At 46.4% G+C, this 25662-nt stretch overlaps 1 pseudogene; it reads right to left on the reverse strand.

Moving 5' to 3' along the window:
- Window positions 1–456: 456 nt before the first annotated feature.
- On the reverse strand, window positions 457–19307 carry LOC140219092 (thiol S-methyltransferase TMT1A-like; annotated as a pseudogene).
- Window positions 19308–25662: the final 6355 nt, after the last annotated feature.

Consider the following 25662-nt stretch of genomic DNA (forward strand, 5'->3'; position numbering starts at 1 on the left):
AGTGTGGGGTTGCTTTGGTGCCGCCATCGGACACGATCAGGAAGCTCTCCGTCCGGAGTCACCAGGACCAATCTCGAGCGCGACTTCAGCACAAGCATTGAAGGATTGATCAAGCATGGCTAAAGGAAAAAAAAATGTGTAGAACCGCTGCGTGGCACAATGTTGCTGATACATATCGCGATACGGATAAATTGGCCTTTTTATTTTTTGATGCGTATGGCGATGCGGCTGAACTGGTCTATATAGTTTCGCTTGCGTCGATGTTCACAGTTCCGTTTATCCGGAGGTCGCATAAACAATGGCACCGTATAACGAATGTCTTTTTAGCAACACATGAGTATACAACCAATCAACCATGATGATAGTGTTCAGTTTAGGCGGTAGTTTAAGCGGCAGCCATTTATGTTTATTGAGATTACACTGTATTTGTTCACCCGAGAAATACCGAAGGTCTTGTCACCCCAGCCGCAATGTATCAGCGTTCTTGGCCACTCCACTTGGAGTGATGGGGGTCCCAATGCAACGGGACAGTATGTTCCCTGTCAAGAGGGGCAAGTACTGCAGATCATCCGTCGATTCTCCCAATGCTCCCGCAGCTTCCATCATTCTGACATCCTTGATGGCCGCCTTGATGGCCTTTAAGTTTCTAAATTTTGCCATCAGCTTTTCATACTAGAACTGACGCTTGTCTGACATAACCACATCTTAAAGACGTTTTTTACGTAAGGCCACGAAGCTTGCATAATGTTTCTATGTTAGGATTAATACTTCCGTAGTGCTCCACAAGGGCGTTCACAACACAACTAAGGAGATTCTCTCATTTCCCAAGCCAAATCCGATTAAGATAGCGTTGCCAAGGCCTCATACAATAGGGTCTCGGCATCATTGGATGCTGAGGCGATGTTGGCCCTACGTTCTGTGTTCACCTTACTTCCGTACTCCCTGTTGCTACGGAAATCCTTCTAACAGCCACTACCCTTCAGGGCCACATGAACCCCAGTTCACCAGTGATTACCAGCGTTGCGTCCGCAATGTTGCCTCGCTCCAGTCTTTATTTTTGTTTAAATATTGGCTGCAGGAGACCTCCGCACGCGGTTTCACTATCGCCGTTCTTTACAGTCCTGTGTTTATAGAGAAGTACTTCGTATTTTCTGGAAAAAATTTCCTCCACATATAACTCGTAGTTCAAAAGTTTTTTTTGTTTATCTATCTCTTGCCTTCCTGCACGTAGCAAAAAGACATAAGAACGTACTAGTTTGCAATCCATTGTGAATACGAATATGTGCCTTTGCCGTTTTTCTTCTCTCGTCTGATTTCTGCGCTGTAGTCGCTGTCGTGCATGTACCAGTCATTTCGAGATGACAGTACCTAAGCTTTCTTTATATGCAGTTGGTGGATGCTCTTGGCCAACAACTATTATTTTTGAGGTTTAATAGTCCTAAAGCAACACAGGTGCTATCAGACTATTTCTGATGGAGTACCCTAATTTTATTTTAAGTACACGGGATATTTTAACGTACTGGTAGATTTAGGGCTCGGTAAGCGATAGTGTTTGCACTTCGCCTTCCTGAGAATTGCATCGGCATGGTCGAAACATTATGTGGCGACGTCGTGCGTGTCAGAAGAACGCTATAGAATGACATCGATGGTAAAAGATAACAAGTTGTAACAATCGCGTAAAAACAACTCTTCCCTACGAAATGATAAAGAACGGATGCTAATGTATTTCTCACTCATTTAGACTGTAACGAACACCGATGCCGTCCACCCTGCCTCTTCACAATACACGTATTGTGAAGCCGGACAGTGCCATCCTATGTGCAACTTTCTCACTGCAATTTTGACGGTTGGCCACATCGAGGGCTATGAACTTTTCGGTTACGCGATGGAGTGTCTTAGTCACTGTCATCCTGTCATCTTTTTTTTCTCTGGACGGCTGCTTTCCATAGTCGGCTTGGTGGGCAGGATATTGTCCTTTGTTGTATGACAGAGAGTGCGAATATTGCTTGTGTTGTCTATGTCCTCTTGCGCGTTGGCGCCCAATTTGTAAATTGGCTTTTTGTGGCATTCATTTTGTTTATTTAAAGTCTCTGCAAGATATGCTGGATTCCGTATTTCTCTCTCTCTCTCTCTCTCTCTCAATAAGAAGTGCGTCGAGATGTTTGGTAACTCTGGAGTTGATATATACAAACGAATATTTACTCGTACATCCTGAGATTCGTAATCCTACGAGACAAGGGTACACTTTGTTTCGCGAGTTATTGAGAACCTCAACTGCTTTGATTATTAAAGAAGTATACAGTAACTATTGTAGGAACCAACGAATAGCAAGTAAACTATAAAGCAAAACATGCGTCTCCGCGCGTGGCAGCCCATACTTTTACCAAGACCCGCCGGCACTCCTGCAGGACCTTCTCAGAGCACTGGACAGAGCAGAACACGTGCGTAGTGAGCACTACGTCGAAGTAATTGTCGGGAACCTCTTGCATGTTTTCACCGTAGCCTACTACGCATCGCTCCATCTAAACCTGTAATTACAGGAGAGACGTGAGCAACTGTAAAGCCAAGACAACCTTCTTACGTATTTTGTAACTTGCCATTGCACTCTTTGCATAAAACAGCGTCCATGCGTAAGCATAATTTCATCCTCACACTATGCCACGTGGCAACCAAGGCGAATAAAAACTATAAATACAGGAGGGCCACGGAACTCGGGCACTACAGACTGACATAGTGCTGTGTTTACGGTGTTCTTGTCGGTAATTCTGCATTTGAGCGTTATTTTTCAAGCCTATGACTTCCTTAACTGATGCTTAACTGATAGTTAGTAGAGCCAGGACTGGCCTAAGAGCGCGAACAGGTGTCCTCATTACTTATTGCGGTTACTCTGGTTACTCACAATTGCCAAAACCAGGGTTTTGAACTGGAACCGATCCAAATACAGGAACCGAACCCACATTTTTTCGCCATTTCGGAACTTAGCCCCAACCGGAACGAATCGAAGGAAACGTTCCGAACCGGTTCCGGGAATGGAGATTTCGAGCGGAGCAGCCTGGTCTTGGAGAAGCCGTCGTGTAGCAAATTGTTGCAAGGGTCTGGCAGTGAGCGGATTCTCCGACTACGGAAGGGCAAGGAAATAAAGCCGACACAACTGCTGCACGCATTGCAGGAGAACACGCGTGTGACCTAAAATATTACCCGAGAATTTTTCATGAATACTTGCGGCAAATAGGTCAATAGTTTGAAGTTTGAAGTTGATTTTCTTTATTCATTACAGAAAGAGGAAACAAGGGCTAAAGGCCATTTGGCTTGCTCCTCAGCGCGTTCGGCTTACATGTTGATCCAATGTACGAAAAAAGCAAATATAACAAGAAACACGCAAGTACGATGTAGAAAATACAAATAAACAAGATAAGTTACATTATACAATTACTATGTGAAAAAGACATTTATGCTTGAATTTTTGTTTGTGCATTCACATTACAGCGCAGATTAAGGGACACATATATAGTGCATAAAAAAATTTTAGTGCGATAGCATTTTATGTATAAATAATTTGATTGTGTATGAGAAGGCTTTTTATGCATTGCTTAAAATTTGGTACACACAAATCAATTTTTGCTCAACCATGTTTAGTAGCCTTAGTATTTGATAGTTTATATCCTGACATATGTAGTTAGTACGAGTGAATGGTATTTTCTTGATTTGATAACGTAATGGGTATCGAGGAGAAGTGGGTATGCTGTCAACATGGAGCCTGTGTTTTTTATATGTAAGAGTAATCTATAATAAAATACTTGATTTGCTCGGATCAGTAAATGTTTGCCGGAGAGATTGTGTGTGGGTAAGTCACGCGGCCTACCATGGTAGTTTTCAAAAATTCGGACTACTCGTCTTCGCAAGCTTAATAACTTATACTTTTTGGCTGTAGCTGTTCCCCAAATCAAGACACAATAAGTTAGCTTCGAGTAAAAAAGGGCGTAGTATATTGCTTTCTTTAGGCATAAAGGTATTAGATCACCTATTTTATACATACAGCCTACTACTTTGCTGAGATCATTGCTAAGCTTATTGACATGATTGTCCCATGAGAGGTTCTCTTGGAACCATACCCCCAAAAGCTTTTGCGTTGTTACTTGGTCTGGCCTCTTTTCTTGAAATAATACGGTTAAATTAACAGGCAATGGCTCGTTTATTGGCTTAAATATTATATATTTGGTTTTGTTAACATTTAATTGTAGTTTGTTGATGTACAGCCATTCAGATATTAAATTTAAATAAGCATTTATTTCTTTTTGTAAGCATTGCAAGGAAGAATTTGCAAAGAAAAGATTACTATCGTCTGGGTACATGATGATGTTAGGTGAGGAAGAAATGTTAGGAAGGTCATTGATATGAAGATTAAATAATAATATACCAATGGTGGACCATTTTGCACGACTGATGGCTCCGGGTTTCGAAAAATCGTTGACCCTATATTACAGGGCCTTTAGAAAGGAATGACCATGGCAGCCGAGAGTGTTCAATTACGAGTGGCTCAAGAAACAAAAAAGAACAGAATAAAAATTGATTTCACAGTCACTTCAAGATCGTGTTGTTTCCCTAAATATGGACAGCGCTATATGCCTTGATCGAGCAATCCTTGGCATGAATGTACAATTTATTGAATATGGCCAGATCAGCCTGTAGCCACTGGCTATGAAATAACTTTTTGAGCGCCACACTGCTGAAAACATAAAGCGTGAAGTTCTTGGTGTGCTCTCTGAATACTGAGTAGCTCTGGACCAAGGAGGTTAAAGAAAAACTGCTGGAGTGGAAACAATGTCCAGAAGGTGAAGCCGCAATGGAGGGGCACGATGAAACCATAAATAAACGATAAAAATGGTGAGGAAGCGCTTTTTGCACACTTCCCACGAGTTAATCAACCTCCTTGGCTTATTTTACCGAACACATACATATCTATGTTTATCTCTGTATTGCTGGTTTCAGTGTGAAATCTGAATATCCTGGCATACTGTATTGGGAAGGACATCATCAATATTCACGTTGAGAACAATCAGCTTTTATTTTCTGATTAGCCTAGCATTGCAATAACAGAGTCAAATCAATCATCTTAATCTGTAAGCGGAGATCACCCGACAAGGCTCTATTTCAGGTGAAGGAGGGGCAAGCGATGGCTTCACCTTTCCTTGTAAGAAGCTAGGGGAGCTTCCACTCCAGCAGTTTTTCTTCAACCTCCTTGCTCTGGACCAAGTATACAGTGTAACGACGGAGAAAGGAGCGTAGGTGGTTAGAGCGGTTGATTTTCTCGCAGAACCAGCATCTGAAGACGAAGACGTGCGGCACGCGGCACAGTGCGAGGATGAAGAGAAAAGGTCAGAGGAGAATTTAAGCGACTCGCCTTGCCTAATTGAATTGGAAGGAGGCTTCACGTTTTTGGATGATGGACCACTCCCTGAAGGGATGAGGTGCGCCGTTCACACACTGCAACTTGCAGTGCACGTTGCGCCGAAATGTACTGAAATAAGTACTGAAGTAAGGGGATGACTGCCTCGTGGCGTATATTTTGGCGGTGTATCGTTAAAACATAAAGAAGGAAATACCAGGATTTTGTAACAATTCATGCTGATTGCGTATTCATTCGAGCGAAATATGAGCTCGGACATAGTACCCGCGGTGGAATTAGCCCCAATACACACAGCTACATTGGCACACGAAATATCGGTTTAGAAAGTCGAAAGCCTGAAGTGGCTCGTTGCATTGACTCACACCCGAAAAAAAGAAAAAGTCGCTTGTTGTCCAGATATGCAAACAAAGTGGAAGAGTGATACAAAAAAAAGTACACGAGTGACGCAAGAAGTATCAGCAGCAATGGATCACACCAGGAAAAAGAAGACATATTCAGGAATGGTTCATACCCCCGTAATCAAGCAAAGATGCAATTGCTGCATATGAATGAAAAAACAAAAGAAAGAACGAAGGAAAAAAAGAAGGAAAGAAAGAAGGAACAAAAGAACGAAAGAGAGAACAAAGAAAGAACAAGGAAACAATGAAAGAACGAGCGAAAGAAGAAATTAAACACACAAACAAAGAAAGAAAGGACGGAAAGAAAAAAAGGGAAAGAAATAAGTAAACAGAGAACCTTTAGGTAGTGCATTATGTGTTGGCATGTGTCGTTGAGGATGTCGACCTACAGCGCAATACGTTTATTTCACAAGGGGGCGCGTAATGTCTTCAAAAAGGTCTGATCTCTCATTGAATAACTTGATGAATTAACGCGTGCGCAGCAGACCTTAGCCTTGACGTGTTACAAGATTGTAACATGTTGCCGGTATTTTTTACTTACCACTAATCAGAAGAATGTCCAGCTCTTCGATTTTTGATATGTCGGTGGCCTAATGCAGTCTTCGGGCCCATTCAACCATGTCTGAGGTAATATTTAAGGCGAACATACTACATTTCTTTTAACTCTTTTCTGTGACATTTCTTTAGCGTTTTACCCTTATAATCTTATGGTTTGGGGGGCAAGATGGGCCGGCGTGTATAGAAAATTTCCAAAATGTTGTCGCATATTGTATAGCGAAAAAGTGTTATCTACTCAGAATGCGCGCGTTAAGCGAATACTTGCGTAGGTTCCCGATCAGACGCGAAGGCCAGTGGTTGCGCATGAATTTACGATGATTTATGTCTGATGAAGCAACGCTTTGATTTGAAGATCAGATTCCGACGATGGGTGACAGTGCGCACCGTTATCGTTGTGGTTTGAGCTTTGTTCTTTTTCAGGGCAAAAGTGCGCGATATATGGAGTTAGATTCGAGGCTCACAATTGTAGAATTTTGTTTGTTCTTTACCATCACTTCCAAGTGACAGTAAAGATGTGCTAGATATTCATTGAGTGAATACGGGTAAATTGACCACAGACGTTTGTACTGCTTGCGCTTACTTTTCTAACACAATATTTTATGTTAGAACAACTACATTTTTCCTCTAACAGATTGCAAAATAGAGGAATTTGGATATTAACAGAATGACTTGAAGGAAAAACAAATTTTTTTGCTAATTATTTAGCTTTCACCGGACGGCAGAAAAGACAAGTTCAACAAAAATATCCTGAGCGTATTGAAAAGTCTCTCCACTTGAAAGTCATTCATTTAAGTTCCTCCTTTGCAGGCTGATACCGAATAATGAAAAAAAGAAGGAAGGATAAGTGAGAAAAGAAAAAGATAAGAAGAATAGTGAAGAGACAGCTAGAGTGGAAACACTAAGAGAAATGAGCGGTAAGTTGCAAGCGTTTATATACAGTCTCCAGTCGTTTTCGAGAAGCGCTGCTTGTCTTTGTGGCCTTGAGCATCTATCAGTACTTAGTACACGTTCCCAGGTCATTTTCCTCCCAGCGCAATCTTCCATCCAAGCGGCGAATGTTGAGCTACAGGAGCCAAACGTCCGGAGTATAGATTCCGGCCTGCACAGGTCTAACAAGACGCGTCGGCCTAGAAATGACGGGATGGTTGCTAATGTATCTTGTAGGCTTTCCTACCTTTGTCCCGAGACCCAAGACAGCACCCTGCCTTCTAACGCCTTCTTATGTTGGTGTTCCCGTACAGTAAGCTTAGTCCTGAAGAGACGCGCACCGTATCATCCTGCCGAGCTGCTAGCGTTTAACGCATGTAAGGCGAGAAACGCTATTCCAAACTGTCTGTCTATAATAGGGTTTCGACGAGCTCGTCTTTCTAGTATTCCCACAATGGCAAGAGTCAAAAGTCAGACTTGTTCTCAGAGTTGTAAGTTGTCACAACAGCAAACTTGTAATTCACACTGAGTGCCGCTAAGAAGCGCGCAACGAGGTATGGCTGAAGACGAAGTAATTTCGAAGAATGGTATTCAGGAAGTGTTTATTACCATGAACGACGGGTGCCTATACCACTGAAAAGGACGGATGTTGGGTGGTGGCTCCAATGGTTTGCTCCCACATCACCCATTTACACTTTGATTCAACTGGATTCCCCAGTGCCTGCTTCTATTCTCGTCACCCTTAACTGCAACTTCGCCTGCCACACGGCCTCTTCTTCTTTCTCTTTATGTTCCCGGCCCCTTTCCCAATGTGCTCAGACGTGCTTTCCCCGATCTTCGCTGCTCCATTTTTTTTATAAATGAATTCATTCATTCATGCATTCATTTATTTATTGTTGCGGAAAATAGCGCTTCTTCATCTCCATGATCACCCTCTCTTTTCCCTGGACTCTCCCATCGCAAAACCATGTTGCTGTGTTTCATATGGATGAGCGTCGCATTTACAATTTCTCAGGAATGGCCAACAGCGCGGCGTGCAATTGGATGACGAGACGTTAGAGCACTTTCTGTGCCACTTCTACACTCAGTGCTGTACTCTGTGAGCTACTATTAGCCACTTCAACTGCAGACCGCTCTCGTAGGAAAATATCCTGTGAACTTGGCCTAAACACTTTTGTAGGCGCAAGGCCACGAAAGACCAACTGTGCTTCCCGGAAGTGACTGTACTGTGTGTACGAGCCCTTGTGATTGTTAGTGGTCTTTGCTCTGCAAGTGTTTTCACTCTGTTACCTCTTCATAATTTTTCTTATATTACTTTTCCTTATGTAACCGTTCTGCTAATGATTGGTTAGCATTATCAGTGTCAAAGTGGAAAAAGCACACAGACATACACACACACACACACACACACACACACATATATATATTTATATATATATATATATATATATATATATATATATATATATATATATATATATAGATATTGTTACAAGCACGGGGAAAAGGGGTTTATTTAGGAGTTCGAGAGCAGGAACAGGAATGGCCGCTGCACAGTCTTCGTTTTCCGCTTCCCTTCTCTTCTTGGTCCCCGCGTCACTTTTATGCGCTTGGACGTAACATATACCGCTCCTCGTAGACAAAGCCCACTGGGCGAGTGAACTAGCTTGTCGTGGCGTGCATGATTTCAACTGTGCGACATGCGCAACTTGTGTCCTAGCAGAACGTCTACCAGTGTTCGTGAGGCGCGCGAGAGTATAGTTCACTTCGCTGACTTTGTCGATGACAATATACGGTCCATCGTAGTTTGCCAGAAGCTTTTGGCACGAACCACGCTTCCTTGTGGGATTCCAAAGCCAAACGAGATCACCAAGGTGATATGTACCAGGCCCATGTCGTGCGTCGTAGCGGGCTTTCTTGTGATGCCAAAGTCCGCAGACGGGCAAGTCTACGAGCCTCTTCAGCGAGGCATAGCGTATCGGCCACCGTAGGATTGTCGTGGTGGTAAAAAGCGAGGACAGTGTCGAGCGTATACCGGGGCGGCCGAGCATATAGAAGGAAGAAGGGCCTGTAGCCGGTTGTCTCGTGCTTGGCGGCGTTGTAGGCGTAAGTAATAAACGGTAGAACTTCATCCCAATTCTTGTGATCGGACGCAACATACATGGAAAGCATATTGGTGATTGTTCGATTAGTGCGCTCAGTGAGGCCGTTCGTTTGCGGATGATACTGCGTCGATTGCCTGAGGTGCGAGTTACATAAACGCACAAGCTCTTCCACGATATCCGACGTGAATTGACGTCCCCGGTCGCTTATGATAACACCTGGCGGTCCATGTCGCAGAACAATAGCGTGAAGTAAGAAGAGCGACACTTCGGTGGTGGTGGCTGGTGGTATAGCCGCCGTCTCGCAATGACTTTGGAAAAGGGCCTAACAGATCAATTCCAACTTGCCGAAAGGGTGAGCTGGGAGGCGGCACAGGTTGAAGGAGGCCAACCAGATGGGGCAGTGGTTGGGCGTTTCCGACGTTGACACTGTATGCAGCTGGCGACATACAACTCAACCGAATGTCGCATCCGGGGCCAGTAAAAGCGTTCTTGAATGCAATAAAGGGTGCGCACAGTACGTAAGTGACCGGAGGTAGGGTCATCGTGCATATCCTGAAGGATTTCTGGCCGGAGACGCTCCGGCACCACTAGAAGGAAGCGTGCGCCCTTGGTTGGGTAGTTCCTCTTGTACAGGAGCCCGTCACGTAGACAGTAGCTGCTTGTTGCACTTGAATAGGCAGAAGTGAAGAGTAGCTACAATTTGGTGTCTGTCCGTTGTTCTGCTTTGAACGCATCGATATCTTGAAAAGCGGATGTCACAGAAGCGACGAGATGATCAAAATCGTCTGCGTCGCAGTCCGTCGTGGTAAGCGGCATATGGGAAAGGCAGTCTGCGTCAGCATGTTTTCGGCCACTTTTGTAGGAAACAGGGAAGTTATATTCCTGCAACCTCAAAGCCCAGCGCGCAAGGCGACCACAAGGGTCGCGAAGGTTCACGAGCCAGCACAGGGAATGGTGGTCTGTGACGACTAGGAATGGGTGTCCGTACAAGTGCAAGCGAAATCGCTGAACTGCAAAGATTACAGCGAGGCATTCTTGCTCTGTCACCGTGTAATTTTGTTCAGGTTTGCTTAATGAGCGGCTTGCATAAGCAATCACATGCTGACGATCGTCATAACGTTGGACCAAGACGGCACCCAGAACGACGCCACTAGCATCTGTGTGGATTTCTGTCGGCGCAGTAGGATTGAAGTGGCGAAGGATAGGTCGGGAGGTCAGCAGGAACTTCAACTGACGAAATGCAGACTCGCACTCGGGTGTTCACTCAATCCATGCGTCTTTATGTAGCAAATTTGTCAGAGGATACTCGACGTCAGCAAAACCAGGAATAAATCGGCGAAAGTAAGAGCAAAGACCCAGAAAACTACGAACTTGCTTCACTGACTGCGGTGCACTGAATGCCTCAACAGCTGCCGTCTTGAGTGGATCAGGCCGGATACCGTCTTTTTTAACAAAATGACCCAGCACAAGGGTTTGACCGTCACCAAAGTTACATTTCTTGGAGATCAGAACTAGGCCAGCGTTTTTGATGCAATCGAGGACAATATCCAGGTGCGTATTGTGGTCATTGAATGTGCGCCCGAATATAACCACGTCGTCAAGATAGCACATACAAATGTTCCATTTTAAGCCGCGCAGAATGGTGTCCATGAACCTTTCAAAGGTTGCTGGAGCGTTGCACACCCGAAATGGCATCACATTGAATTCGAATAATCCATCCGGGGTTATGAAGGCTGCTTTCTCCTTGTCTGCCGGGTGTATCGGGATTTGTCAATACACTGAGCGCAGGTCCACTGAAGAAAAATAAGAGGCCGAATGAAGGCAATTGCATCGTCAATCCGGAGCAGTGGGTAGACATCCTTCTTAGTCACGGCGTTTAATCTGTGATAATCGACGCAAAATCTCCAGTTACCGTCTTTCTGAAGAGTATGACCGCAGCTGCCCAAGGACTCGAGGACTCTTGTATTATCCCATTTTTCATCATGTCACTCACTTGTTCCCCGATTATCTTGCGCTCGTTAGGCAACACGCAATAAGGCTTTTGCCTGATCGGGCTCGCAGATGCCGTATCGATAGTATGGCGCGTTCGTGACTCGGGAGTCGAGAACGCTTTGTCCGGCTGCGCAAAGTCAAACACTGACAGATGCTTAGAAAGCATATCCAACAACGTATGGCGCTCCCTTGTTCTGAGCGACTTGTTTATCATCTACAGAAGCTTTTTGTCTGAGACGTGGCGAAGGTCAGCAGGTTCACACGACGGGTCAGCTGTTAGTACGCCTACGGACGAAGACGTGTATTCTGTAAAGTAGGCGAGTTTCAAGCCGCCTGGAAGCAGGACGGGTTCTGCCGAGCAGTTGGCTGTCCACAAGACAGCACGCCCGTTGCCGATGGATACCACACAATGAGGGACAAAAACGTTTTTCTTCAGACAATGTAGATGCATTGGCTCTACGGAGGCATCGAAACTGTTAGGAACTTCACTGCGACATACAACCGGCACGCACACAGAGGTGGACGCAGGCACAACAGTATCTGCAGACAAACAAAGTTCACCTTGACTGCAAGTCTCCTCTAAGAGCCCGGACGAAACATGCCCGTCGACGCAATCTTCCTCCGTGCGACAATCAGCAGTCGCACCACACTGCCGCAAAAAGTGGATGCCCAAAATCACTTCTTGCGCCGATCGGAGAAGAACTACAAACTCCGTCGCGAAAACTCCACCAGCCAAGGATACTTCAGCAGTGCACACAAAAACAGGGCGCAACGAATCGCCGCTCACTCCACAAAACGTTGCAGCCTGGTCCCACGGAAATACAATTTGGCGCCCTAACCGACATTTAAAACCGAGACTCATTACGGATACAATTGCTCCGGGATCCACTAAAGCCATTGTAGGAACACCATCAACAAGTGCATGCACTTTGTTCTTAATCATAGCGATTGCAGGGGGCATTTCTGTCGATAGCACGTGTCGAGCGACCTCACCCCCATCGGTCGCGCTAGCTAGTTTTCAGGTTGTGAAGGCGAGGAGGAGCGGCTCACTGGCGATGGAGATTGACGTAAACGCGGTGCACGAGAAGTTGGCGGTGGCGTCAAACTCCTGTCAGATGCCTTCGAGCGGCTCCGAAAGCTTCTCTGCCAGTAATCGTTGCCGGGAGGGACGCCAGCTGACCAAGAGGTAGTGTACTGCTGTTGAGTTGTACTCACAGGAGGTGTGGTCCATGTTGAAGACCTTGATCGACCATTCCACGTTGTTGGGCGACGATTGCAAAACCTCGATATGTGGCCTGCGACACCGCATTGGGAAACACGCCGGCAGATGCCGCAAATTTTGATGTTCTTCCACGTAGTCACGCATGTTGCTGTCAACTGCATAGCCAGCAGGTGAGTCACATTCATGGCTAGGCACCAGCCGCCGGGAGGCGTGCGTGCGGCGAGGGCGTTGGTCGTAGTCATGATCTTGATAGCTTATGGTCCCTCTCATTTTTGGGGTAAACCTGTACTCGCCGGTCACTGAGTGAACCGTGGGTTGCCATGCGGTCGAAACGGCCGTGTTTCTCATCTGGTGTGGTAAGTACGCACCAGTGATGCCGTGTGTGCAACGGTACATCTCTTCCCGATGGAGCAAATCTTCCCGAACAATCTGCCGTATTGCAGATGGAAGGTCAACACACGAGCTCGGGTCTACACTTGCCACCGTTGTGACATTAGCCAGGCGAACAAACTTCGGTATTATCCGTCGCATCTGCAGCGTCTCAAAGGTCCTGCAGTGGTGAATGACGTCAGACACGGAATCCAAGCTTTCCTTGCCGATCAAAATATTGTAGACGTCTTCGGCTATTCCTTTCAACAAATGTCCAACTTTGTCATCTTCGGACATTTGAGAGTTGACCATTTTACACAGTTTCAGCACTTCTTCGATATAAGTCGTACAGGTCTCGCCGGGAATCTGAGCTCTTTGCGAAATCGTCTGTTCAGCGCGTTTCTTTTTTACGCTAGAGTCTCCAAAACACGCTCTGAGCTCCTGGACGAAAAGCTCCCATGAAGAGAGCGTGTCTTCGTGATTCTCATACCAGACGAGCGCTGTGTCGGTAAGAGAAACCACAACATTGGACAACTGTGCGGTCGAGTTCCAACCGTTAGACCGGCTCACCCTTCGGTAGTTCGTGAGCCACTCGTCGCCATCGTCTTCGGCTTTTCCTCCGAAAGAGAGCGGCACCCGGTAGTATTGCCACGGAACACCAGGTGCTAGCCTTGAAGCTGCGTCAGATCTTTCGGGAATCTGGCAGGCGTATTCAGGCATGTCAGTGTAAGGTGGCGGAAGTCCGGCAAGTCGACGGCTTCGACGAAGTTGTAGCAGCGTAGGCTCCGTGGTTACGAGGTGTACCCCGCACCGTCCACCAATTTGTTACAAGCGCGGGGAAAAGGGGTTTATTTGAGTGTGCGAGAGCAGGAACGGCAGGCTTCGAACAACAGGAATGGCCGCTGCACAGTTTTCGTTTTCCTCTTCGCTCCTCATCTTGATCCCCGCGTCCCTTTTACGCGCTTGGACGTAATATATATATATATATATATATATATATATATATATATATATATATATGCGCGCGTGTCTGTGTGTCGAGTGAGCTTCTGAAGAACAACACATTGAAATGGGGTGAACGTGGTTTTAATCATGGACAGGAGACCTTAACGAGGTGCGACGAAATGCCTCCGGCATTTCTCTGACGTTTCGCGCTAAACTGCCATTAAATGTTTCCCTCCCCATGTGTAGGGTAGCCAACCGGGCACGTCCATTGTTAACCTCCCTGCCTTGTCCTCTTCTGTTGTGAGTCCTTTTCTCACTGTTCTTGCACTTTCTTTTGTCGGTGGCCTGCCTCATCTCTCCTAGAGTGAATTACGAATTCGATTTAAAATTCACGTGTAGTATCTAACTCTACATGTTAGCGGTACAGGCGAGGTGAGTTGGGGTATCTCCTGGGTTTGGACTAACGACACTGTTCGCACAGCACTTTCGCCTTTTGCGTGGTTATGAACCGGAGTGACAGGCAGGAGGTAATACGCCTTCACAAAATATGAACCATTTGGAAAAAACTTTAGGCGGTTGAACATATGTCAACGGCCATCAATACGAACCACCGTAAAGTCGGTATCCGCTTGCATTGGGAGAACTGAGATGAAATGTTTTCAAGCAAATGGAGAGAGAGAAAGAGAGACAGAGAGAAATAAAACGGAGGAGAGCCAACGGGTTATTGCGATTCTGCGCGGCAGGAAGGTGTACGGGGATGAAGAGAGAGGGAGAGAGAGAGAGGAGAGAGCCCAGTTTTACGCACATTTGAAGGATTGCACCGAGGGTACAAGGGGTCGTCAAGACCTGTCGACTTGAGGTACTGCAACAAGGATTTCGTGGGTTCCTGCGCTACGAATGCGTATGATCATATTTCAAGGATCTTCATTTCGGAAAATGATCTAGAGTCGAGCCGCTTTAATGATGTCCGGGTTTACGCTCGACGTTGTACTGCGGATAAAGGCATAGGATGTGTTCAATCGTTTCTGTAGTTCCACGAAAGTCGCACATAGGCGTACCTCCCATTCCACAGCGGAACTAGTAGGCCTAGCTTTTTTAATAATTAGAAAGGCTTCTAATCAATATAAGGATACTTTTATTGACATTTTCTTCCCTGCCATCAGGTCAAAGCTGACAAATAAGTATTTAAGTTTTCTTTATTTTGAGCCCGCCTGTTAACGTCCGGGTTGGTGTCTTTTACAGCCTCCTTGAATGACGGTAATTGACGGTCAGCTGTGAATAAAAAATTGTTTAGGTAAAAGTGTTACCGCACACTCAGCAGAAGTCCTAGTGCATTTGTAAGTATTCATTCAGTGAAAATATAGCACGTCTATGCTGTCACGTTCTATTGATGTGATAAACAAGGCAGCTGCAAAAGGGTGAGTCTTGGATCCAACTGATTATTAGGTGAGCTTGCGTTGAAAAAAAGAAACCCCCAAATCACACCGATCGCTGCTTCATCATCATTTTTCATCAGAAGCTGATCTACGGATCAAGACATCGGTTCATCAGACTTGAATGCTCGTTCATTGCAGCGCAATCGTGGTCGCTCGAAGGTGATGGAGAATGTATGCCAGTATCCACTTCACGCGTGCAACCTGATTAGATGACGGGTTTTTGCTATTGAATCGGTAACAACATTCAGGATATTTGATATACATGCAGGTGCCTCTTGAGCCAGGCGATAACATTGGAAAGGTGGTGTTATTATCACCACGTAAATATTCGTATTTTCATTAAAGTTCGTTATTCCTGATTTCTCTGGGCTAAACTTAAGGCCGAGATTTGTCGCTGCGTTGCTACAAGTATTCGCAAGTGCCTGAAAATATCGTGCATTGTTCACTAGTAGTACAATGCCGTCCGCGTACACTAGTCCGGGCACCTTGCATTGCGCCATTTGTCTATTGCGCATGTAGGAAAAATCGAACCCTAATTGACGGTTTTTCCGCCACACAGGTTCCCCCAAGACCGTACCACTGCAAAGGTATCGCTCATACCGACAAGCATGGAGTTCTAGCAACGCTAACGCCGTGACTTTTGTGTTGCGCTGGTAACCGCGAGGGCGCGGGGTCGAATGCCGGCTGCATTTTCATTGGGGCGAAATGCAAGAATGCTCGGGTACCGTGCATTGCGTGAAAGCTGAAACAACTTCCAGGTTATCCAAATTAATCGGGAGACTCCGCTATAACGTGCCTCATATTCATATTGTGATTTTAAATCTTAAAACCGGAGAATTTATTATAATTACCACTAAACAGTCAATCTAATTGGCACAAAGCGCTCAACCTAAATTTTCGGTATTTTCCGTCCCAACCCAAATCTAATCTGGTACGCACTGCTAAATCTGTTAGGAAGTACTGAAAAAAATATATCCAAAGCTTTCCCCCAGGCAGGTGTTATTAAAGCCTTATTTGCCTACACTTCAGCAATTCGATCTATCTATCTATCTATCTATCTACCTGTCTGTCTGTCTGTCTGTCTGTCTGTCTGTCTGTCTGTCTGTCTGTCTGTCTGTCTGTCTGTCTGTCTGTCTGTTTGTCTGTCTGTCTGTCTGTCTGTCTGTCTGTCTGTCTGTCTGTCTGTCTGTCTGTCTGTCTGTCTGTCTGTCTGTCTGTCTGTCTGTCTGTCTGTCTGTCTGTCTGTCTGTCATCTTACACCAACCCAGTGTCCCAAGCAGTCTACTTGCTTGGGCCACTAGATCTGTGCTCCTTTCATTACTGATGGCGCCAGGAAACCAAGCCTGATGTGAACCAGGCTGCGATATCTAACCGCGAGGGTAGACAATCTTCCCGCACACCTTGCGTAGTGTACCGTGGCGCTGAGGTCTTGTGTACTGTAGGAAAGTCCATTGCAAAGGCAGAGGTGCATCGTTGGGCACATGCATTCCAAGTTCATGAACTTGAATTGCGTCAAGAAAACCTGTCCAAGCATTTCCACCTGCTTTATTCGAGGCGTACTGCATCATGAATATACCGGCGATATTTTTAACGGCGCCAATCTTTAAGAAATATGCCAGTGTAAATCTTCCGCACATTCTTGTCATTCAAATGTTCTGATGGTAACCTCCAGACACGGAGCAAGTTGGGCAGTTGCGTGCGTAATTTACGAAGCTACGTTAATTAATTTTTAGATATTTGATCTTGAGTGGGTAAAGCAAAGGAGTCGTTTGGAGCCCGTCTTCGAGAATCTCTAGCGTAGCGAATACATGTTTATTAAACATGCGCCTGTAAAACTCAAGAACAAGTATTTTGCAAATAAGTGCTCCCTGAAAGCGTAATTGACGCGGCAAAAGATCGTCACACTGACCACTTCCAGGCTTTCCCGATATTGCCATCAATGCTCCGTGAGCATGCTCCTTGCGGCCACATGATTTTCGATTTTTATAGACATTGTTATTCGGAAGGCAAGCCGCTTGAAGTTGAAATGTAAATGTAGCAGCTAACGTGCGCTGTCGAAAGATTCCTTGGTCACAGGGAAGGCACACGATTCAATGACTGTGCACATTTAGCGCGTCATTACCCACAAGACATTGCTCTGCCGCTAACGGAAGCAAGTTAACGAAGGTGAACGATCTTAGCAGCTTCACACGGGGCCGTGCCGACTGACGTCAGAGGCGCTTTGCCTTTTTGTTATTTTGGCTTTGAGAATGACATAATGCTATAAATGCAGTCTCCATCGTTCTTGTCTCGTGGATTTAAATATGGGTTTAAATGGTCTCCACATTGGATTTCTTTCCAAAAGTAGGTCTAAGCAGGAAAATCTTCGCTTACACCACGCACCCTCGCACGCATACACGTGTACACACACCCCCTCCCTCGCACACAAGCACACGGTCTCCCTGGCACATTCATACGCACACACACATTACGCACACACATACATCCATGCGCACACAAACGCGCACACGTTTGTTCGCACGCGTGCGTGCTGAAAGATGAACACGCACGTTGGCACACGTACAAATTCACACGCACCCATGCGTGCACCGTAAGCACGCACACGCCAATGCAGACATACACACGCGCCGCGAATGCTCACACACGCATACACGCACTCGCGCGCATGTAAATGCAAATACAGAGGCACGCACATGCGCCCACATACACGCGCGTGCACGCGCATACAACCGTACACAGTACGCTCAAGAGGTGCACACGCATAATCAATCTCCGCCGCCTCGGCTGCCTCTGAGTAACCTGCGCGTGCAAATAGACTGCGCAGCACTCACCTCTACCATTACCGTTTCAACGCCTGCTGTAATCAATCGCATTACGGTTTCAATTTGGTGCTTTTTCAAGTCTATGTGCCCTCTGCCGGGAAAGGACTTCATCGCCCATTCCTGACCGAAACACTGCTTGAACGGACCACTAATATTCTGCCTATGAGTACCAGAAATGCATATGTTAGGAAAGACTATGCTCTAGTTGTATTCCGCTTAAACGTTTTGATCCATGGCCTATATTCTAAAATATAATTTAAAAAATTATTTGATATTCAGTTACACTTGTTCCTTGGTGTGAAGTTCCTAAGCAGAATGTCCATAATTCGTTGACATGCTTACAGACACTTGGCTTTGTTCTCAACATAACAGTGGCTAGCTGCTACAAAAAAAAAAAAAAAAAAAAAAAAACCTCTACCGGATATTATACCTCGCTATAGAATTGCGTATCCTAGCAAACTGCTTGTATATTTCCTATGGCTTACTTCAATGAAGCTACACGCCACTTTAATAAGTTCATAGCAAGGAACAAAACAAGAATTAATCAAAATCAGTGATTTAAGTGTCTAGGAAACGGCCACTACAAACCTTCGGGTTTTTCCTGAGCTCCTCCAAGAAGCCATTCTGAAAGTCAGTGTTGGGGTCGATGTTCCAAACTTCATTTTCCGTCCAATCATCTTGAAATTCGCTCCGATGCCGGCACCAATCTCCAAAACTCTAATAGCTCCTTCACTTCGCAGTTCTGGGTCGTGCGACTCGATGCTGGTGAGCGCTGTCAGTACATCGCGCCGCGTATCTGCGAAAGCGGCTTGGTGAACATTGTTCGTAAATTCTAGTATGCGCGCGAACACCCACTGGCGTAGGCGAACGCTGAGCCACAGCGGTAAAGAAAAGAATAGAGAAATCACAAGGAATGTTGCAAGTACTATGTGCATGATTATGCCTAAAAGAACTGCGCGAACACCCATATTGCGATATTTCATCGGCGGCAAACACCATTCGAAGCGACCGAGCGGACCTTTATTTAAGGTACGGGAACCTGCGGAGACCTCGGGAACTGTGCCCGCCGAACAAGGGATGGTATCACCTGATGTGCTCGAGATATATAAGCTGGTTCAAGTGCCCTAATGCGGTACGGAATACTAAGCCAGAGAATCAGCTGTTTTAGTTTGGAGTTATGCAGACCGAACATTCCGAGCACAACTAAGAAAATAGAAAGATTGAGATGGTGTTGGCAAAAGAAAAGCCGGTAAATAGCAGGAGATCTCATGCTTATTTTTCTTGGTTGTTTGCTTTTGTTTTGCTTTTACGATGTGTGCGCATTTCGAATACCATATCTGAACTGCAATGCCCCGTAGACCGGTTCTCCTCCCCGAGTAGCAAATTGGCCGAGAAAATTGCCCTTGCGACATCACGTTCGACTACAGCGCATATAGCTTTATAAAAATATAGAGATTCTGATATACTCCCAAACAACCTAAAGGATTGACGGGACGGAACGGCATAACAAGGAAAAACTCGGAGTAGTTTCCACGAAACAGCGAAGAAGCTGCAGCCGTATTACGTAACACTGGGGCACATGCACACGCTAGAAGACAGATGATTGGTGATTGCTTCGAATCTGGTAGCACAAACCTAGCATGGTAATTCGGGTAAAATAATAGATGTACAGTTCATTACGATAGTTAATAAGGTACTTGAAGCCAGGACATTTGGTGGGAGTCGAACCTGCGACCTTTGGTGTTAATGAGGGTAAAGTTAGTTGAGGCCCAGTTAATTAAGGTATGGTTGATTAAGGATCTCAAACACACGACCTTTGGTGCGAGAAAACCAGTAATAGGAAGTAGCAACGCATTAGAATGACGATGTCAAGTAGTGCAATGAATGTCTCTAAGCTGGCAGGCTTTTTCCGTCATCCTCTTTAGCGTATGCTAAGTGATTGTCAACCTTTCAAATCAATGGTAGCATATTATTGAAACAACTCTAATAAATGATGTGGTTCGCGTGTTATGATGTAGCCGAGGCTGTTTAGTTAGTAATAAAAGTAGGTCGCTTCATTTAAAACGACCAATTGAACGGCACAACACATGCCATCTAAGAGTATGACGAGGCTACACTTTTCTGGATGGGACGGCATTCTGCAGCCACAATCGCACTGGCCTTCTTCTTTAAAGGCGTTAATGATACAAAATTAATTTAAGTCCCTACGATGAAACATATATAGTGTTGGGATAGCACTTCCGATTTCATGCTAAGCGCGTCGACCATGGGTAGCGATTGCTCGTGCTTGCTCATAATAACAATAATAATAATAATAATAATAATAATAATAATAATAATAATAATAATAATAATAATAATAATCTCAATTACAAATAAGCAATTTGTGCAGATATCTTTGCTAGGTGTTCCGAAGCCTTCCGTGGTTTAAGCATGCCAGAACCCTGGTAGTCAGGGCAGTGCTTTCAGTAACCTTATTACAGATGTACTAAATGTATTTGAACCAAAAAGAAAGGAAGAATATGTAGCACACACAATCGTTAAGTTGGAGTGAAAATCCAACAATATATAAAGGAAGTTGCAACCTTTAGAGACGATAAACAAAAAAAAAGATGATGAAACACTGCGGATAACTTAGTCTCGCATTATAGTTGGGAAAGATCACACAATAACAAAAGAGAAAATATATACGTGAGAACTACTATACTATCATTGCTTTCAGGGCCTTTTTTAATACAGACGTATATTGCTGATCCACTACTGAACTGGGAAGGTTATTGAGAGGTGGGGAATATATCACCTTCTTTGTTCTTTGGCATAGTGGGTTCTTGTGCGGGGAACCACAAAACGGGCATGTTTACTCAAAGCAACACTTTCATGGGCAGGTTCGCGGAAACCATTGCTCCAGAAATAGCGCATTACAATTGTCGGACGAAAGAAAGACTCAAAATCGGGCATTCCCAAATCTCGCAATAAGTTAGCTGTGGTTTGGTTGTACGCAGCACTTTTTAGTATGCGTTTTAATAAGCTGTCAATATTAAATTCCCTTAATCCGCTGCGTTTAAAGAACTGAACTGGAAATGCCGTACCTTATATGTGAGTAACCTACAGCGTGCATTCTATCTTCTTTTTATCTCAATAGGTGCATAACTTTTATGCGGTAAAGTACACATGCAACATCACGTAGCCACGCACATATTCAAGCCGTTTGCATATCCTAAGGTAAGCCTGTCTCGAAACAGACTCCAAGGAACTTGGCATTGTCCGGGTATTGTACTGGGCCACAAGGAGTCTAAGCAATTAGAACCGTGAAGGAATACAGGTAGATTTGCTACAAGAGCCTATAACGGATTTCAGATACAGACTAAGCGCGTTTTCAGAGCACTCACTTTTATACGCTTTTTTCTAATCCTGTTCATCATACTTCTTATGTCGCTTTGAAGTAAAGCGACAGCTGCTTCATACTTCATATGCTTAGAAACAAGCAACGTATTGCTATGGGACAGCCGCCACTGTGTGGCGGCTGTACCGTCTAGCGCGTCCTTTCCCTTCGCCCCTTCTATGCCCGCTCCATAATCTGACCCTGCGACACCTTTGACAAGACCCCGCTACTCCCGCTCACCTTCTCCCTCCAGCCGTCAATCTCGTTCGCCCCCGTCACGCCGTGCTCCTTCTCCGACCTACTCGCCGCACCCCGGACCGGAAAACTAGACAGTGAAGCCTCTGAAGGTGAAGCTGCAATGACGAAATTGGCATGAAATCCTCGCTTCACTTTACCCACGAACAAGAATCTTTTGGACGTTCTCGTCGACAATGTTCCTGTGCGCGTTGATTGACACCGGGGCGCATGTGTCCATTATGAGTGCTGCTCTTCGCCGTCGGCTCAAGAAAGTTCTGACGCCCACCCCGGACCGAGTTGTGCAAGATGCCGACGGAGGGACTGTCGCTATTGTTGGCATGTGCTCTGCCCGCCTCACCATTTCTCAGAGGCAAACCATCGTTCTCTTCACCGTCATCGAGCGTTGCCCTCATGAACTCATTCTCGGTCTGGATTTCCTTGCCAATCATTCTGCCCTCATTGACTGTTCGGCCGGCTCACTTCGCCTTGACTTTCCTCTTCTTGCCGACCATGTGGACCCGCCTTCAAGCCGTTTGACTGGCATGGATTTTATTCGCCTACCGCCTCAATCTGTGACACACGTCGACTTGTTGTCCTCCCCAGCTGTACCTGACGGTAATTACGTGGTCGCAGCAATTCCGGCAGTTATACTTACACATGGTGTTACCGTGCCACACACTGTGCTGACAATTACTGGTAACCGCACCTGCCTTCCCCTTGTCAATTTCACGCTTACCGCGCAAGTTCTGCCTCAGGGAATTTCATTGGATATAATTAGCGCTTTGCAGGATGGTGAGATCGAGCCATTCACAGTCGAGGATCGTCACAGCTCAGCCCATACCGTGACGTCATCGCACGGTACTGACGTCGACATTGAGAAGATGGTTTCAAGCTGAAGCTCTTTGCCGCGTTCTTGAAGGCTATCGCGACATTTTTGACTTTGACAATCGACCCTTAGGTCAAACGTCCGTCGTGACCCATCGCATAAATACTGGCGATGCGAACCTTATTCACCGACGTCCATATCGTGTTTCTGCGTCCGAACGAGCTGTCATCCAACAGGAAGTCAAAAAGATGCTTGCAAAGGACATTATCGAGCCTTCTTGTAGTCCCTGGGCTTCTCCCGTCGTACTTGTCAAAAAGAAGGATGGCACGTGGCGTTTTTGTGTAGATTATCGCCACCTGAACAAAATCGCAAAAAAGGACGTGTACCCTCTGCCACGTATTGATGGCGCTTTCGACTGCCTGTATAGTGCCACCTATTTTTCTTCTATCGACTTACGGTCCGGCTACTGGCAGATATCCGTCGACCACATGGACCGAGAGAAGACTGCATTTATTACCCCTGACGGCCTTTATCAGTTCAAGGTGATGCCTTTCGGTCTCTGTAACGCGCCCGCCACCTTCGAACGAATGATGGACTCTTTGCTTCAGGGGTTCAAGTGGTCGACCTGTTTGTGCTATCTGGACGACGTCATCGTTTATTCACCCACATTTGACACGCATCTGGGCCGTCTTTCAGCGATTCTTGACGTGTTCCGCCACGCCGGTCTCCAGTTGATCTCGTCAAAATGTCACTTCGCTCACCGCCAAATCACCGTCCTTGGACACCTCGTGGACGCCAGAGGCGTGCGACCTGATCCGGAAAAAATTCGCGCCGTTATGAACTTTCCTGTTCCGAAGTCTACCAAGGACGTTCGTAGTTTTGTAGGGCTGTGCTCTTATTTCTGACGCTTTGTGAAAGATTTTGCGACCATCGCCCGTCCCCTTACCGACCTCTTGAAGAAAGACGCCCTATTTTCTTGGGGACCTAACCATGCCGCACCTTTTTCGCAGCTCACTACTCTCCTTACCACGCCTCCAATTCTGGCTCATTTTGACCCGTCTGCCTCAGCGGAAGTACGAACTGATGCCAGTGGTCACGGTATAGGAACAGTGTTAGCACAACGCCAGCGTGGACATGATTGCGTTATAGCCTATGCCAGCCGACTTCTATCACCCGCCGAGCGCAATTATTCAATCACAGAGCGCGAGTGCCTCGCTCTTGTGTGGGCTGTGGCCAAGTTTAGTACATACTTGTACGGACGCCCCTTCTGTGTCATCACTGATCACCACGCGTTCTGCTGGCCATCCTCGCTCAAGGACCCCACGGGACGACTCGCTCGCTGGGCGTTACGCCTGCAAGAATATATCTCCTCCGTGGTATACAAGACGGGACGCTTGCACCAGGATGCCAATTGTTTGTCCCGCAACCCCATCGACGACCCGGCTGATGCGGACACCATCGCTTGCGTTTTCTCTGTGTCCCATTTGCTTGAAATCGGACACGAGCAACGTCGCGATCCTTCATTACGAGCCCTCATTGACCATCTGGAGTCAACGCCTGGCGACGCCTCTCTCCGGATGTTTCTCCTTAAGGAGGGCACACTACACCGTCCCAATCTCGATCCACATGGCCATGACCTTCTGCTCGTAATTCCATCGCACCTGCGTTCGACTGTCCTCCAACAACTTCACGACGCTCCCGTGGCTGGACACTTGGGCGTCTCGCGCACATACGATCGTGTACGCCGTCGATTCTTTTGGCCGGGTCACGCCCGCTCCGTGCGGCGCTACGTTGCCACTTGTGAGCCCTGTCAGCGGCGGGAGAAGCCTTCCACACCTCCAGCTGGATGTCTCCAGCCGATCGACATTCCACTGGAGCCTTTTTTCCGTGTTGGTCTAGACCTTCTTGGACCGTTTCCTCTCTCGGGCTCCAGAAATAAATGGGTCGCCGTCGCTACTGATTATGCTGCGCGGTACCAAATCACCAGAGCCCTCCCGACAAGTTGTGCTACTGAGTTGCTGACTTTCTGCCCTATGACATCATTTTAGTGCACCGTGCTCCGCGTCACTTACTCACTGACCATGGCCGCAGCTTTCTGTCGGCAGTCGTCGAGGACATCCTCCGCTCCTGCTCGACTAAGCACAAGTTCAGCACGTCCTACCACCCAGAGACCAATGGCCTCACGAAGCGCCTCAACCGGACCATCACCGACATGCTTTGGAAGTACGTTGCGACCGACCACCACGACTGGGATCTTCACTTACCATATGTGACGTTCGCGTATAATTCATCGCGTCACGACACCGCCGGCTATTCACCATTATATCTCCTATATGGCCGAGAACCCGCGTTGCCCTTGGACACTTTGCTGCCCTCGGCCACACGATCAGCCCCTGAATACGCCCGCGACGCGATCGCACACGCTGACCACGCGCGCCAGCTCGCCTTCACCCGTCTCGAGGCCTCGCATGAGCATCAGAGACGCCTCTATGATTGCCACCATTGCGACGTACAGTTTACTCCGGGTTCTCTGGTGCTTCATTGGTCCCCCATTCGACGTGTGGGCCTTTCCGAAAAGCTGCTGTCGCGCTACACTGGCCCATACCGTGTGGAGCGACAAGTCACCGATGTCACGTATGAAGTCATCCCCGCCAACCTCTCAGCGCCATCGTCGGCTGCTAGTGACATCGTTCACGTGGCGAGACTATACCACACACCTTTCGCCGCGGACGTGTAGATTAAGCACCGGGACGCTGCTTCTACTGCCGGGGGTGATGCTACGGGACAGCCGCCACAGTGTGGCTGCACTGAGAAGAAAGAAGACGACGTGGCCCGCTTGATATAGCGTCGCCATCTTTGCCACCGTTGGTGTACGTGTAAATATATTGTAAATAGGCTTGTACATCAGCTACTCGTAACAGTATCATCAGCATACTGGACAAACAAATTAAAAACAAGGGGAGACAAAACTGAATCCTGTGGAACCCCTGCTCCAAGATGCCGCGAAGAACTCTTTAGGTCACCAATACATACAAT

The sequence above is a fragment of the Dermacentor andersoni genome, chromosome 6, assembly GCF_023375885.2.
Source record: "Dermacentor andersoni chromosome 6, qqDerAnde1_hic_scaffold, whole genome shotgun sequence".
NCBI classification, from domain to species: Eukaryota; Metazoa; Arthropoda; class Arachnida; order Ixodida; family Ixodidae; genus Dermacentor; species Dermacentor andersoni.